We start from the raw sequence: 14695 nt of genomic DNA on the forward strand, positions 1-14695 counted from the left end.
TACTTTGGAATCCCTGACGTCACACTGACGTACCGGCGTAGGGGTTTCGCGCCAAATTCAAATACTGATATTCGACCTTCATTTACTCATCTAATAATCAAACTATTACTTTGAAATGACTGCCTGCAGGGTTCTAAAACAATGCTTTATTAGTCTCAACTGATTTATTGCTTCGCTTTAGTGTCCCTTTAACGTCACCGTGGCACGCAGTTCAAGTTTGACTTTGGATGTTCATGTAGACGCCATTACTTCCGACTTTGGCGCCTATGGCGCGCCAAGCGTTGGCAGTGTAGGGCAGTGTCTCTGCCCTATGCGGCGCACGCTTCCAGCTGAAGCTGGATGGATGGATGGATGGATGTTATGAGCGTCCCCTTTGGAACGGGGCGGTGGCTTGCGCCACCAAGCTCTTGCTACTATGCTGCCTAATATCCTACCTAGGTTAACCAATGAGAAACAAAAAAAAAGACACTATGAACTACCACGTCCAAATTTTCTGATACCCTATTGCGAATTGTGCTTTTGTACGTCTCCGTCTTTTGTCGTTTCCCTACTTTTCTTCCACCAATCCTCCAATCGCCTCTTACTGATGTCTATTGCGGACCTGTTTGCTTTACCATTGCTCCCGCTGAACCCAAGGGCTTCAAGGAGGCCAGTGGTGCCTAAATCGACCGCTGGATAGACGTCTTCACATTCTAATAAAATATGCTCCGTCGTTTCCCTAGCTTTACCGCAGCAAGCACATGCTTCTTCTTCCTTCTTATATCTCGCTTTATAGGTGCGTGTTCTAAGGCATCCCGATCTCGCTTCGAAAAGTAATGAGCTTCCCTTTGAGTTATCATAAATGGTTTCTTTCCTAATTTCGTTTTTTCCCCTTAAGCAGTTACTCATGGCAGGTTTCTTTTCCATTGCCGCCACCCATGAGATTAATTCAGCCTCTCTGACTTTCCGCTTGACCTTCTTTGTTGCTGTGTTGCCCACCCCACAGGCCGCATACTTGCTGGTAAGCTTCCTAGTTCTTTTCCTCCACTGTGAATCAATGTTTTGCCTGTACAGATACCTGAACACTCTCCCAGCCCATTTACTTTCCTCGATATTCCTCAGCCGTTCTTCATACTCAATTTTACTGCGAGCTTCCCTCACTTCAAAACTAGTCCAGCCCATATCCCCTTGCACAGCTTCATTTGTAGTCTTCCCGTGAGCGCCCAATGCGAGGCGACCCACTGACCTTTGGTTCCCGTCGAGTCCTGATTGTACCCCTGATTTAAAGCAAACAACCGCATTTCCAAAAGTAAGTCCTGGAACCATTACCCCTTTCCACATACCTCGGAGGACCTCGTACCTATTGTATCCCCATAGCGCTCTGTGCTTCATTATGGCTGCATTTCTCTTCCCCTTGACTGTTATGGTTTTTTTCTGTGTTTCCATATATCCGTTGCCTTCGTTTATCCATATACCAAGGTATTTATATTCTGTTACCCGAGGTATTTCTTGGCTCTGTATCTCCACTGTCTGTTCACTGTTTTCATTGAATACAATAACACCTGATTTTCTAACACTAAATTTCAAACCTAAATTGTTGCCTTCCTGCCCACAGATATTAGCCAGACGTTGCAAATCACTTTGCTTGTTTGCGTGCAACACAATGTCGTCCGCATAAAATAAACCTGGGAGTTGCTGCTCTATTACTGTACCTGCCTGTTTGTATGATAGATTAAACCCGATATTACTTCCTTCTAGCGCCCTCTCCATCCTCACCATGTACATGCTGCTAGGTGGTGGTGGTGGTGAAAAACGTTTATTTGCTCTATTTACATATGGAGTTAGCGGTGCGTCAGATGGCTTCTTCCATCTTGATTTGCAGGGTTGGTGCCCCTAGTCCAGGGCCCCACTGAGGGTAGCTGCCGTGCGAGCACGCCTTACTAGCCCTTGCTGGACTTTCAGGATGTCGCTGGAAAGCATCCTCTCCCACTGTTCCGCACTCGGGTTTTCTATTACGGTTATTTCTTTTGCTTTTTGGCAGGCCCACGTGATATGATATAGCGTGGGCTTGTCCCCGCACCAGGGGCATGTGTTCTCATATTGGGTAGGGTAAATTTTGTTTAGAATGTATAAGTTCGGGTATGTGCCCGTTTGTAGTTGCCGCCAGATTACGGCTTCTTCTCTGTTGAGTTGTTTGTCTGGTGCCGGGTATCTCATTCTGGCGCCCCTGAAGTAGTTTAGCGTGTCAGCGTATGTTTGGCCTACCGGTTCGCCCCTAGCGGACGCCGCTAGGGGCGCTGGAGCTGGTTCCACCTGAGCTGGTTCCACCGCGGTCCTGTAAGAGGTGATTAAAGGATTGGTGGAAGAAAAGTAGGGAAACGACAAAAAACGGAGACGTACAAAAGCACAGTTCGCAATAGGGGATCAGAAAATTTGTTTGTGGGAGTTCATAGTGTTTTTATGCGAAGCATATTAACGTACGTTTCGGGCCTTCGCGCGACGCCCGGCGGTGGCCACCATTGACCCTGAAGTGGGGTCACGTGACATGACGTCACGTGATGACGTCACACAGGCTGCAGATGGGGCCTCATGTCGCGCCGTCGGTTGCCTCCCGGCGGTGGCCACCATTGACCCTGAAGTGAGATCACATGATGTGACGTCACGTGATGACGTCAAACCGGCTGCAGATGGGGCCTCATATCGCGCCGTCGGACGTTGCCCGGCGGAGGCCTCCACGCTTCGGTTCACGCCGTCGCCACCATCGCTGCATCACGTGATATGTGACGTCACGCCAGGGATGAAGCGGCGCGCGCCCGCCGTCGCGTCAGTCTCTGTGCCCGCAACCGCGCCAGCGTCTTTGCACCGGGCGTGTATGCGGTCAAGATGCCTCCAAACGCTAAGGATACGCTAAGCCTAAGGATACGCTGATAAGCCTCCAATTTTTTTATTGTTTAACTTAGGTAGGACATTAACCAGTATAATAGCAAGAGCTTGGTGGCGCAACCCACCGCCCCGTTCCCAAGGGGACGCTTATAACATCCATCCATCCATCCTGAAGACCTGTGCCAGTCCGTGCGCTCCCGTCGTTGCCACTCGCTTGCTGCAGCCTGCACCCGAGGATGCGAATCGACTACATTTTAACGCGATAGCGTTAAGGAGCCCGTGTCGCAGAAAATCCCGCGTCGGCGTTGTCGGCGTTGGCGTTGTCGGTGTACGCACCGGCGTCCGTGGCCGAAACACGCATATTCTATACAGCACTGAAGTTGTTCTATCACTGTAGTTGCTCATAGCATGTCTTGTTCTTTATACAAAGTCATTCTTCGTGATTTTGGGAATTGCAGCCCACAAACAAATGCCCTGAAACGAAACACCGACAGCGCATGCCTTTTATGTTAAATCTTCTCAGACTAGGGGCTTCTTCGCTGTGGAACGCTGTGGTTGCATGATGGATCGGCTCCGTCTTTTTTCGTGTGCTGTGTCCAAATTTTTGCCGCGACTCTTGTGATTTTTGCATCACTGGTGCTGTAAGCGACACGCTGTCGAACGACACCTCTTCAGCGGAAATCGGACCTGTCATCTTCAGTTCATCGCCGATTATTCGAAACATCCGAACCCCCGCGCCCCTGCTTCGCAACGCCGGCAGCGTGCGTCGGCGGTAGCAGCTGCAGCAGCCATGAGTCAGGACGGCGTCGTCGACAGCGTCGACATGACTCCGGAGGAGATCCTCAATTGGCGCGAGAAATTTATTTACTCCGACACCAAGCAGCCTTCGCCCACCTCGCCCAGCTCCCTCAAAACTCTAGCGCAAGTAAGTCACATTCTGCCTCGTCCTCCTCCACTTCCAGCCGCAGAATACAAAATAATTCTTCGTGTACACGGTGGCGTCAACTGCGCCAACATACATCCAGTCTCTCTGCGCGACATCGTCATCAAGTCCACTGGTCTCTCCACGGCTGCAGCATCGCTAGATCGACTCCGGGCCAACGACATTAACAACACGATCATCATAAGAACTCCCTGCATGGACAGGGTTGATCACTATTTGAAGATCGCCATCCTCACCATCATGGGCAAGAGCTACCAAATCTCCACGCACGTGGCAGACCCCAAAAATTCATGTAGGGGTATCCTCAAGCTGCCGGCCTCCCTGGTAGAAGGGAACGTGTTGGCTAACCTTCGAGAGTCCAATCCAGCAATCCATATCCTTGCTGCTCGAAGAATGGGCTCTACAGACTCCATCCTGGTCACTTTCGAAGGCACAAAGGTCACCTTCTGCATTGACTACCTCCGCACAGACCTCCGCTGCCGACCATATCGACAAAAAGTGGAGGCGTGTAAGTGCCGGCAGCTTGGCCATCGCCAAGACGTCTGCCCCAATGTAACCATATGTCTCTGCCCAAAATGCGGCACGCCAGATCCTCCTCAAGACCACAGCTGTACTCCCACTCGCACCAGCTTCAACGGAACACACGAGACTGGTTCCTCAGAGTGCAAACTTCTTTACAAACCAAGGACACCGCCCCCCGCACCTCCAGAGTCTAAATTGACACTTCCGGCCAGGAACACTGTACAGGCCCCTAATCAACGCACTGGACAAGAGAAGCCGCAGAGCAGCTCTGGCCGCAAGAACAATGCAAAAGCGGCGCAGCTCCCATCATCGAAGCAAGCTTGGCCTCCGCTGACTCCACGCAACGAGGAAAGACCGCCCATCAACCATACAAAGGTGAGCTGGGCAGGAGTAGTCTCCCACAATTGCAGCTCCTCACAAAATGGTGATAGCTCTCTCATCAAATACTTGCTAAATCAGAACGAAATGCTTAAAAACGAAATCAAGCAGCTGAAAGCAATGCTCCACCCCCACCCCCCATCGAAATTAGTGACGCTCCTGCTGCTACTTCCAAACCACTGCCACAAACGCTTGCGCCACCACTCAGAAGTCCTCTGCCAGAACAAATGGACACTCTTGCATCCACTGCTACGACGGAAGCCGCAATTCCAATGCCGCCTTCATCACACCCGCACCTCCCACCCGCAAAAAGGAAGAATTCCGAAATAACAGACGCCGAGATCACCGTAGAAAACGCCATATTTGTACTCACTGGCCGCATGGACGTCCTCGAAAACAAACTTATTGCCCTTGAAAATCCGCTACAGAGCAAGCTTGATGCATTTATTTGTGAGACATCTGCACAGTTTTGCCGGTTCCAAGAGCTAATTGACAACTGGGAAAGACGCTCCGCGACGTCACAAGTTCCCATCCTTTAAAACGACAATAATGATGAAGCCAGCCCATAGTCTAGTCATCTGGCAGTGGAACTGCAGGGGGTTCCGCAACAAGCGCGCATGTCTAACACTATTTCTACAGAGTCGTAACGAGCTCCCTGACAGGAAACACACGGAAGGAAACAGGAAACAGGAAACACACGGGAAAGTCACGCTACCTGGATACAACACGTTTCAAGACCCTCACATATAGACAAGCCCAGCACTGCCATACTTGCAAGGCGAAATCTTTCTGTTAAACGGGACACATTCAGCAGTACTGAAATCCCCCACGATTTCATCAAAATTCTACCTCAAAGCCACACACAACCCACCCTATGCGTGTTAAATGTTTATAGCCCTCCCAATGCTCGACAACACCGCTTTGAGAACATGATTGCCCAGGCCAAAGCTAACGCCAATAAACAGCCGCTAGACGTAACGGGCGACTTCAATGCCCTCCATCAAATGTGGTGCCACTCCGCATTCACTCCTAAGGGAAGAGCTCTATGGAAGCACATACAAAATCAAGGTTTCACCATCTAAAATGACTTTACTCTTCCTACCCGGCTAGGAAATAGCGTCAGTAGGGATCCATCCTCTGACCTCACCCTAACTCACCGCATCACTCATGCGACGTGGCAAAACCTCCAAAACAACTTGGGAAGCGCCCATTACATCCTCGAAGTCCGTGTAGATTTTAAGCACAGACCGCTAGCCACGAAACCACTAAGGCTTACCAATTGGACGGAATTCAAAAATCTCGCTGCAACACTAACGAAGGAACCATTACCGACATTGAGCCATGGGCGAACGCCTTGCATGCAAGGCCCATACCACCACTCACCCGCTAGACGCACCCTTGGCCAGAATTGATTCCAAGCTACTACACATGTGGGAAGCGAAGCAAGCTTTACTTAGGAAATGCCTAATAGCACGTTACAAGCACAAACTCCGAATCAGAATCGCCAAATTAGACTCTCAGATCCAACAACACGCTATAAAATTGGCGGCACAGCAATGGACTCAGGTTTGCGATGGAGCGCATAGTAATCTCAGCACTAAAAAGACATGGCAATTGCTCCGGCACCTGCTCGACCCCACCATGTCTAGGACGCACAATAACTACCAGATGAATAAACTGCTGCATGAACATGCAGCCGACCTGCCGACCATGTTCAGCAACCTGGCCTCCAAATATATGCCCCCTCCTACGCAAATACCCACGCCCGACCATGCTGGTGAACCCAATGAGGAGCTTTGCAGTCCCATCACAGAAGCGGAGGTTCGACATGCTTTCAACCAAGTGCGAACCACCACGGCACCAGGCTCGGACTCTGTGACCAACAAAACGCTTCGCAATCTCGATGAGCAATCCATACGCAAACTCACCGAGTATTACAACCACTGTCGCGAAGAGGGGGAGATACCTCAACACTGGAAAGCAGCCAAAGTGATCTTCATTCCAAAGCCGAATAAGCCAATTCACATTGATAACTTCCGTCCAATTTCTCTCACTTCATGCGTAGGGAAGATCTTGGAGCACGTAATCCACCTACGCCTCTCAAAATATATCGAACATAATCACTTGTTCCCTTCGGAAATGACTGGCTTTCGCAAATCTCTTTCTTGTCAGGATGTCGTGCTAAGGCTCAAAGAAGACATTATCGAACCGAGCGACGCACGTGACACACAAGCGTTGCTCGGCCTCGACCTCAAGGGCGCCTTCAACAACGTGTCCATTTGCTAATGGACACGTGTTTAATGTGCTAATGACACATAGATTCATTGTAAGACATTCATTGGAGGTTATACAGAAGTTTATGTTCATGACTGGACGGAACATACTGTGACCGGGCTCAGGCGGCACGTACTGCAAAGATAGCCTCCCTTACCTGCGGCGCGATCTCCGGTCGTGCACCTGATTACCACTGCAATAAAAAATAAAAGGCCGTAGAATGCTTGAGTGAAACTTGTCTTTGACACGGACAGATCTGGTCATCAATCACACATGATGAACCATTCCAGTCTTCGGTTGCCAAAATTTTCTGAAACGTGTCGCTCAAGTGAGACAGAAAAGTTCACTATAATTCTCACTAGAATTGTCAAGGTGATTTTAAGAACATAGGTATTCTGGGACATTATAATATAAATTAACGTGAACTAAATCACTTACCTAGACGTTCCACGTTGGTTTAATGTCCGTGAAGGTGAAGGAAAATGGTGAATTTATCAGCAGGCTATAGAGGACTTTAACTTCGCAGATGTATTTACCATAAAGCGGGCGAATATTAAATGCTTCGAACACGAAGAGTTGGTGAGTAATATTTTATTTGTGTTTGAAAATAAACCATTCGGTATTTTCCAATATCGACGCTAACCGAGCATTTCGCGACAACCGACTGTTAAAGTCAAGTTACTGTTCCCCACCCGCTGAACAAAGTATCGCGAATTATCGCAAGAACGGCACAGTTTTGAGAGAAAAAACCAGTCAAAAACACAAAGGACAAGAGGAGAGGTTCACACCACAACGACTGGACTATCAACTGAGGTTTATTAGAATCGGTGTAGTCCCAGCAAGGCCAGCAGAGCATGCGCAACTGCATCATCGCTTATCACATAGCATGAAAAGACAGAAAACGCTTCTATCGTGACCGACTTAGAAATTCAAATTCTTTTTCAAGTAAGCGCACCGAGGTTGTACTAACGCAGTCATCACCTAATAAACTAATCATCACCTAATAAACTTAATAAATAATAAACCAACTGGCCCAGATTTCAACCCTTCTGCTCAGTTTTGAGAGTAATGCAGAAACAAAACGGGTAACATACGCTTTGCTTTCGGCACTGCGGCGGCAGTGTGGCGCTGCCTAACATTACTTGGGGTGACGTCATGAGCACACGCATCAATGCCCAGGAACACATGGACGTGAGAGCCGCCGTCGTCACTGTAGCACAATCTGTAGTGCAATGCATGCGTAACGCGGAGCTTGTGGGTTCGGCTCCCACCGTCAGCAAGTTGTTTTTTCCTCCATTTATCTTCTAATTTTTACTTTTCAGTCAAAAACTACATGTAGTTTCTTCTAATCATTTCCTTTCTTCATAATATGCAATGGCTTATATGGTTGTCACTAACAATGAATCAGGTCCTTCCGTTCCCCTTCTTCTCATCCATTACACGGCAACCGGTTATTTTTGCTTCTCGTTTGCCAATTAGTCTTTCTTGCAGTCTAGTCATGCTGAATTTTTATCTTGTACGTTACAACCATTGATGATTTCCGTATAACAGACCCTGTATTTTGTCTACGACACACAGTACACCCATTAGTTCTTTTTCTTTCCTTTTCGATAACTTCTGATATTTTTTCAACAACTGATTAGGTAGCGCTTTTGGAAAGCTAGTCATATAGCAGCTTGTCATTCTTGGAAAGCTTGTTGGCGACCAGGCTCTAACGGTGTCAAGCGGCTGTTCCTGCAGTTCATTCCACGGCGGTTTAGTGACATCGAGCTTAAACCGGTCCTAATTGTCCGTGATAGTTGACTGTCTATTCAGTATATACAAGCATGTTACCTTATTATACCAGAATAAATATCCATGCTGAATAAATGTGCGCCTGTGTTTGTCCATTCCATATTCGATTCGTGTTCGAAAACGTTACTATTCGCCCACATCTAATATTTATTAAATCCCAGCCACGGCGGCCGCATTTCGATGGGGGCGAAATGCAAAAGACTTGGCAGCAGTGACAGCTGATCGGCGCAACGCTAAAAACTTGATCCCTGTACTGCAGATATCGCGAATCTTGCTGACCACCAGGAGCCTTGGTCTGCTTGCGTCACTTCCTTGACGGTTATTCCGCTGAGGACGTCATCAGGACAAGCGGTACAAAAGCCGGCTGCCTTCGCTGGACCAACACTTGGCAGCAGTGACAGCTGATCGGCGCAACGCTAAAAACTTGATCCCTGTACTGCAGATATCGCGAATCTTGCTGACCACCAGGAGCCTTGGTCTGCTTGCGTCACTTCCTTGACGGTTCTTCCGCTGAGGACGTCATCAGGACAAGCGGTACAAAAGGCGGCTGCCTTCGCTGGACCAACACTTGGCAGCAGTGACAGCTGATCGGCGCAACGCTAAAAACTTGATCCCTGTACTGCAGATATCGCGAATCTTGCTGACCACCAGGAGCCTTGGTCTGCTTGCGTCACTTCCTTGACGGTTCTTCCGCTGAGGACGTCATCAGGAGAAGCGGTACAAAAGCCGGCTGCCTTCGCTGGACCAACACTTGGCAGCAGTGACAGCTGATCGGCGCAACGCTAAAAACTTGATCCCTGTACTGCAGGTTGGTGTCCAAATTATACATGCTTTGTAACTAGACAGTTTATGCTGTCGCTGCTGCCTTTCTGTATTGCTGTGTATCTATTGTATATTTATTATACCTTCCGTCCATTGGTACTGTTCCTTTGCGAAAACATGACCAAATCTACAGCTGAAAGAGAAAGCCGATGCGAAATCCGAGAACTTCGTGCTGAAATGAAGTCTCTCCTGGACAGTGTTAAATTTATGAGCGATCAATTTGAGGACATGAAAAAGAAGCTTAGAGAAGCCACAGAAGATAGGGAAGCCTGGAGAAAGGCGAATGAAAAGTTATGTGCTAGGTGCATGGAAAATGAAAACGTTATTCAACAACTTCAGAAGAGAGTTGTTCAATCGGAGCAATTGTCCTCGAGCTCCACCACTGGAAAAGCTGGCGCCACCGTCGGCGTGACGTGCTAGGAGGGATCACGTGGACATAGCGGCCGCGTCGGCTGCTTCGGGCGCGCCGAAGCGAGCTGAAAACGAGAGTTTATATAAATTCCCTCGTGCGCTGCGGTTCTCATTTAGTGGCGAGATTTGCCCGCTTCGAGTGTCTCCTTTACAACGCTTGAAAGCACTACAATAAGTAGTGGCTGCCTTTGAAGGCGCACAACATGGTAGGCTACTGCTCGGTGCCGCAATGCCGGACGCACGCAACGGAGCACGGTGTCAGCCTTATTCACACGCAGCCGCAGGACAAGAAGCTGTGTGAAGCTTGGCTCGCGAAACATAAAACCGGCAAACAGTCATCGGCTACAACTCGGGTATGCAGCAAGCACAGACGCGAGGAAGATTTCTGCTACGGCGCCCCATCTGCAATGTCCTGAAAACGCGCACTGAGACGCTCGCCCGAGTCCGCTGCCCGACTAATGTCATGACAGTTTGGTCTATGAACTTGTCGACGCTATAGATACTGGCAAGTTCAGTGGAGTGGAAAGGCAGCGGTAAGGAGCACATTTAAAAAAAGCATGGCATATGGTCATGTTTGTGTTATGAAATAATGCACTGGATTACAAAAAGGAGCAGCGGGGAATTGCATGCTGAGAACACCGATAAACATACAGTGCGACGCAACTCGAGAAATAGTATTGAAAGGTCAAAGAATTTAGTAGAAAAAAAAGATTGAATCGTCGCGACGGCACATCACAGTCCCCGTAGGCATCGAAGTCTCTACAATGAAATTATTTTTGAACAGCTCTGATAGCGCCCACGCAACAATGGTTGCTTGTATACTGTCAAATGCTCATATTCTGCGGCCTAAAGCTCATGGCACGGTGCGAAAACGCGCGCGCGGAGAAAGCGAAACAGTGCGCGGACAAGCATGCAGACGCGCAGTCGGTCGCTGCGAATCTGCGCGATCGCTTCATTGAGGCTTCATTCTATTACGCTCCATTTAGTTATACAAACACTATAACAACATATTTCAGATAATTTGCTCTCAGCGTTTACCTACCTTTCACGCAAGAAGCCGGTTCAGGAGACTCCATCGCGGCGACCGCGCGCAGTGGCGTTCACTGTACGTATTCGGTAAAGAGATAGCGTCTGTAAACGATTGTGTGCTTTCAGTTTGCCAAAGATTATTATTTAGACAGTAAGAAACTTCTCTCGTTTCGAAAGTACTTACAGAAATGTCCGGGAGAGCTCGCGCGTGGTGTTTTCAGTGAGCGCTGACAGCAAAACCTATGAGGAGCGCACCACGTGATCCCTCATACTACGCCAGCGAGGCGCTTCCGATAGATGGCGACTCCGTAACTCCTCGCCGCCAATACTCGCGCAGGTCCAACATAGAAATTAAGGGACTTGTGCAACAGGACAATGAACGCGTTACTGAACTTGTTGGGAAAATTGGCGATGCGCTAGCTGAGCCCATAACTTCTTCTGACATTGAAGTCTGTCACCGTGTGCCCACCCGAGAAGCTGGAAAATCTAATATAGTTGTCCAGTTTAAGAGCAAACAGAAGAGGAACAGTGTTCTTGGAAAAAGCGCGGAAGGCTAGGTTGCGAAACAATCAGGTTGGAATTCCTGATGATACCAGAGTATTTATTAATGAGCACCTCTGTCCGACCTTGAAACGTCTTCTTTCGCTGGCATTAGCAAGAAAGCGCGAATGTAAGTGGCGCTTTGTCTGGACGCGAAATGGGAAAGTACTTGCACGCAAGACTGAAGCCAGTAGTGTTGTCCACATTGCCTCAGAGACTGACCTTCAAAAGATCGCCTAAACTGCAGCGTCTAAAGAATTTCAACTTTGCTCTCTTTTGACTACATGATGTATCGTGAGTATAGCTTTCCAAGCGAAATTGCTCTGCCCGCACACGCAAAAAACATTTCCGCGCTTCACGTGAATGCGCGTTCACTTGCCTATAAGCACGACATACTAACTATGTTTCTAGCCGAGTTTACTTTTCCATTTGACATTATCATGTTCTCTGAAACGTGGTATCAGGAACACAGTGAAATGCTGATCATAGATGGTTACAGACATTTCTTTATTAATCGCACCGATAAACGTGGGGGCGGTGTAGCATTGCATGTCAAGCGCGGCATACAGTGTGATGTGCTTGAGGAATTCACCTGCGTCACACCACATTACGAAGTGCTAAGCGTTAAATCTGACAATAACCTGTTTGTTGTGATGTACCGACCACCTACTGGTAATATATCTAATTTCTTAGAATTTACTGAAAAGCTATTAGAGCATGCTACTTTTCACAATTACAAAGTGCTTCTTGGTGGTGACTTCAACATTAACGTGCTTGATGAAAGCGCTCCAACTCGTGCAGTGACTAATGTAACCAATTCTTCCGCTTTCTGCAGCGTTATTACGACACCTACTCGCGTGACACCATGTCAATCAGGTCTCGACAATTTCATTGTTAACGCTGGTGCAGAGATTTACACAGCCGGGACTATCATCTATGATATCAGTGATCATTGTCCGATATTCATAATATGCTCATTTTATATTCACGAAAGAACTTTACCTGATACCACGTTCAGCTACAGATGCCTGTCAGGCGAAAATATGGAACACTTTCGCGCACTTGCTTTGCGCACAGACTGGTCTTCTCTCTATAACAATAAAGATGCTAGTCAAGCTTACGATGAATTTGTCCATTTTCAGTCTCCTATACAATTTGTCTTTCCCGCTTAAAACAGGAAAGGTAAAAAAACGCATTAGAAAGCCGTGGGTGCAACCACAGCATGTTAGAATGATTAACAAAAAAAATAGGATGTTCAATAAATTTCTGCGTACGCGTCAGCAAAGTGATCTCGTTGCATTTAGGAAGTTAAGGAATACACTAAATAAAGAACTGCGAAAAGCTAAGGCACTCTATTACGAGAGCCTTTTTGCAGCCGTGCAGAGAAAAAATCCAGAAAAGACTTGGACAATTATCAATGATGCAATCAGACAGGGGAATGTGAATCGCAGTTTACGTGAGATAACCGTGAATAATGAAAAGGTGTCGGGCATCCTCTTAACCGAACGTTTCAATGAACACTTTGTGAACATGACGACATCATCAAATAACACGGTCAGTGGTACTACTGTTAAGAGATGTACGCACAGCATTTTTCTCGAGCCGACTGACGATGCCGAAATTGGTCGTATATTTTTGGGCTTAAAATGTTGATGCAGACGGCATTCAAATCAGGCCTATAAAATTTGTAATCGATGTCATCGCAGTTCATCTCGCATTTGTGTTTAACCTTGTTATGGAATCGGGACATTTTCCAACAAATATGAAGAAAGCAAGGGTGTCAGTTATTTTCAAAGGTGGGAACCGAAATGACCTGGGGAATTATAGGCCTATTTCCATTTTATCCGCTTTTTCTAAGGGTTTAGAAAAACTGATTTCTGCACGCATTAACAATTTCTTTGCGAAGAATGACATTCTTTCTGAATGTCAACACGGATTCCGCTCGGGCAGGTCAACCGAAACAGCTTTGTTACGCCAAAAAGAACTAATAATTAATAATATTGATGCGGGAAAACTAACGTTGGGTATATTTATTGATTATAGCAAGGCATTTGATCGTTTAAGTCATCAAATTTTAATAAGTAAACTAGAAGGATATGGTATCCGTGGCGTGGCAAATCAGCTCTTTCAATCTTATCTGTCTGGGCGGACGCAGTGCGTTGCTATCGAAAAATACTGCTCTTCATATAGGGAAATTAAATCAGGTGTGCCCCAGGGTAGCGTTTTAGGCCCGATTTTGTTTAATATATATGTTAACGATATTGCTGAAATAGTAAGTGACACATGTATTGTACTATACGCTGACGATACGAGCGTGTTTGTCTCTGACAATGATCTTGATGATCTGTTACAAAGATCGCGCAGTATCCTTTCTAAATTGTTGAGTTGGTCTCGTGATAACGCTCTAACAATTAATAGCTCCAAATCAAAGGCCATATTGTTCAAGGCAAGAGGCAGGCAGTCTTACTTAAATGAAGAATTATTGTTGGATGGCGCGCCCATTGAGATTGTAACCAAATACAAAGTATTGGGCGTGACGCTGTCAGAAGATATGAACTGGACATATCACATTGAACAAATTATGAAATCATTGTCATCTGCCGCAGGTGCATTGTTCCGTTGCCGTCATTTTTTCCCAGAGAAAGTAAAGTTGTACATATATTATGCCTTGTTTCAATCACATCTGAATTATTGTGCGCTTGTATGGGCTACCACCACGAAACGTAATCTTCATGCACTTCTTCAACTTCAAAAACGAGCACTTCGACATGTAGCGAATGTACCTTATTTCCATTCTACTGCGCAACTTTTGAAAGTTATAACATACGAGGTCGCGGGATCGAATCCCGGCCACGGCGGCCGCATTTCGATGGGGGCGAAATGCGAAAACACCCGTGTGCTTAGATTTAGGTGCACGTTAAAGAACCCCAGGGGGTCAAAATTTCCGGAGTCCTCCACTACGGCGTGCCTCATAATCAGAAAGTGGTTTTGGCACGTAAAACCCCAAATATTAAAAAAGTTATAACATAATACAAGTAACTAACATTTACGAATACAGGCTACTGTATTCTTTTTGCGTCGGCTCCGAAAAGTTTCAAATATTTTTAAAAAATACGTCAC

This window comes from Dermacentor variabilis, chromosome 5, assembly GCF_050947875.1.
Source record: "Dermacentor variabilis isolate Ectoservices chromosome 5, ASM5094787v1, whole genome shotgun sequence".
NCBI lineage: Eukaryota > Metazoa > Arthropoda > Arachnida > Ixodida > Ixodidae > Dermacentor > Dermacentor variabilis.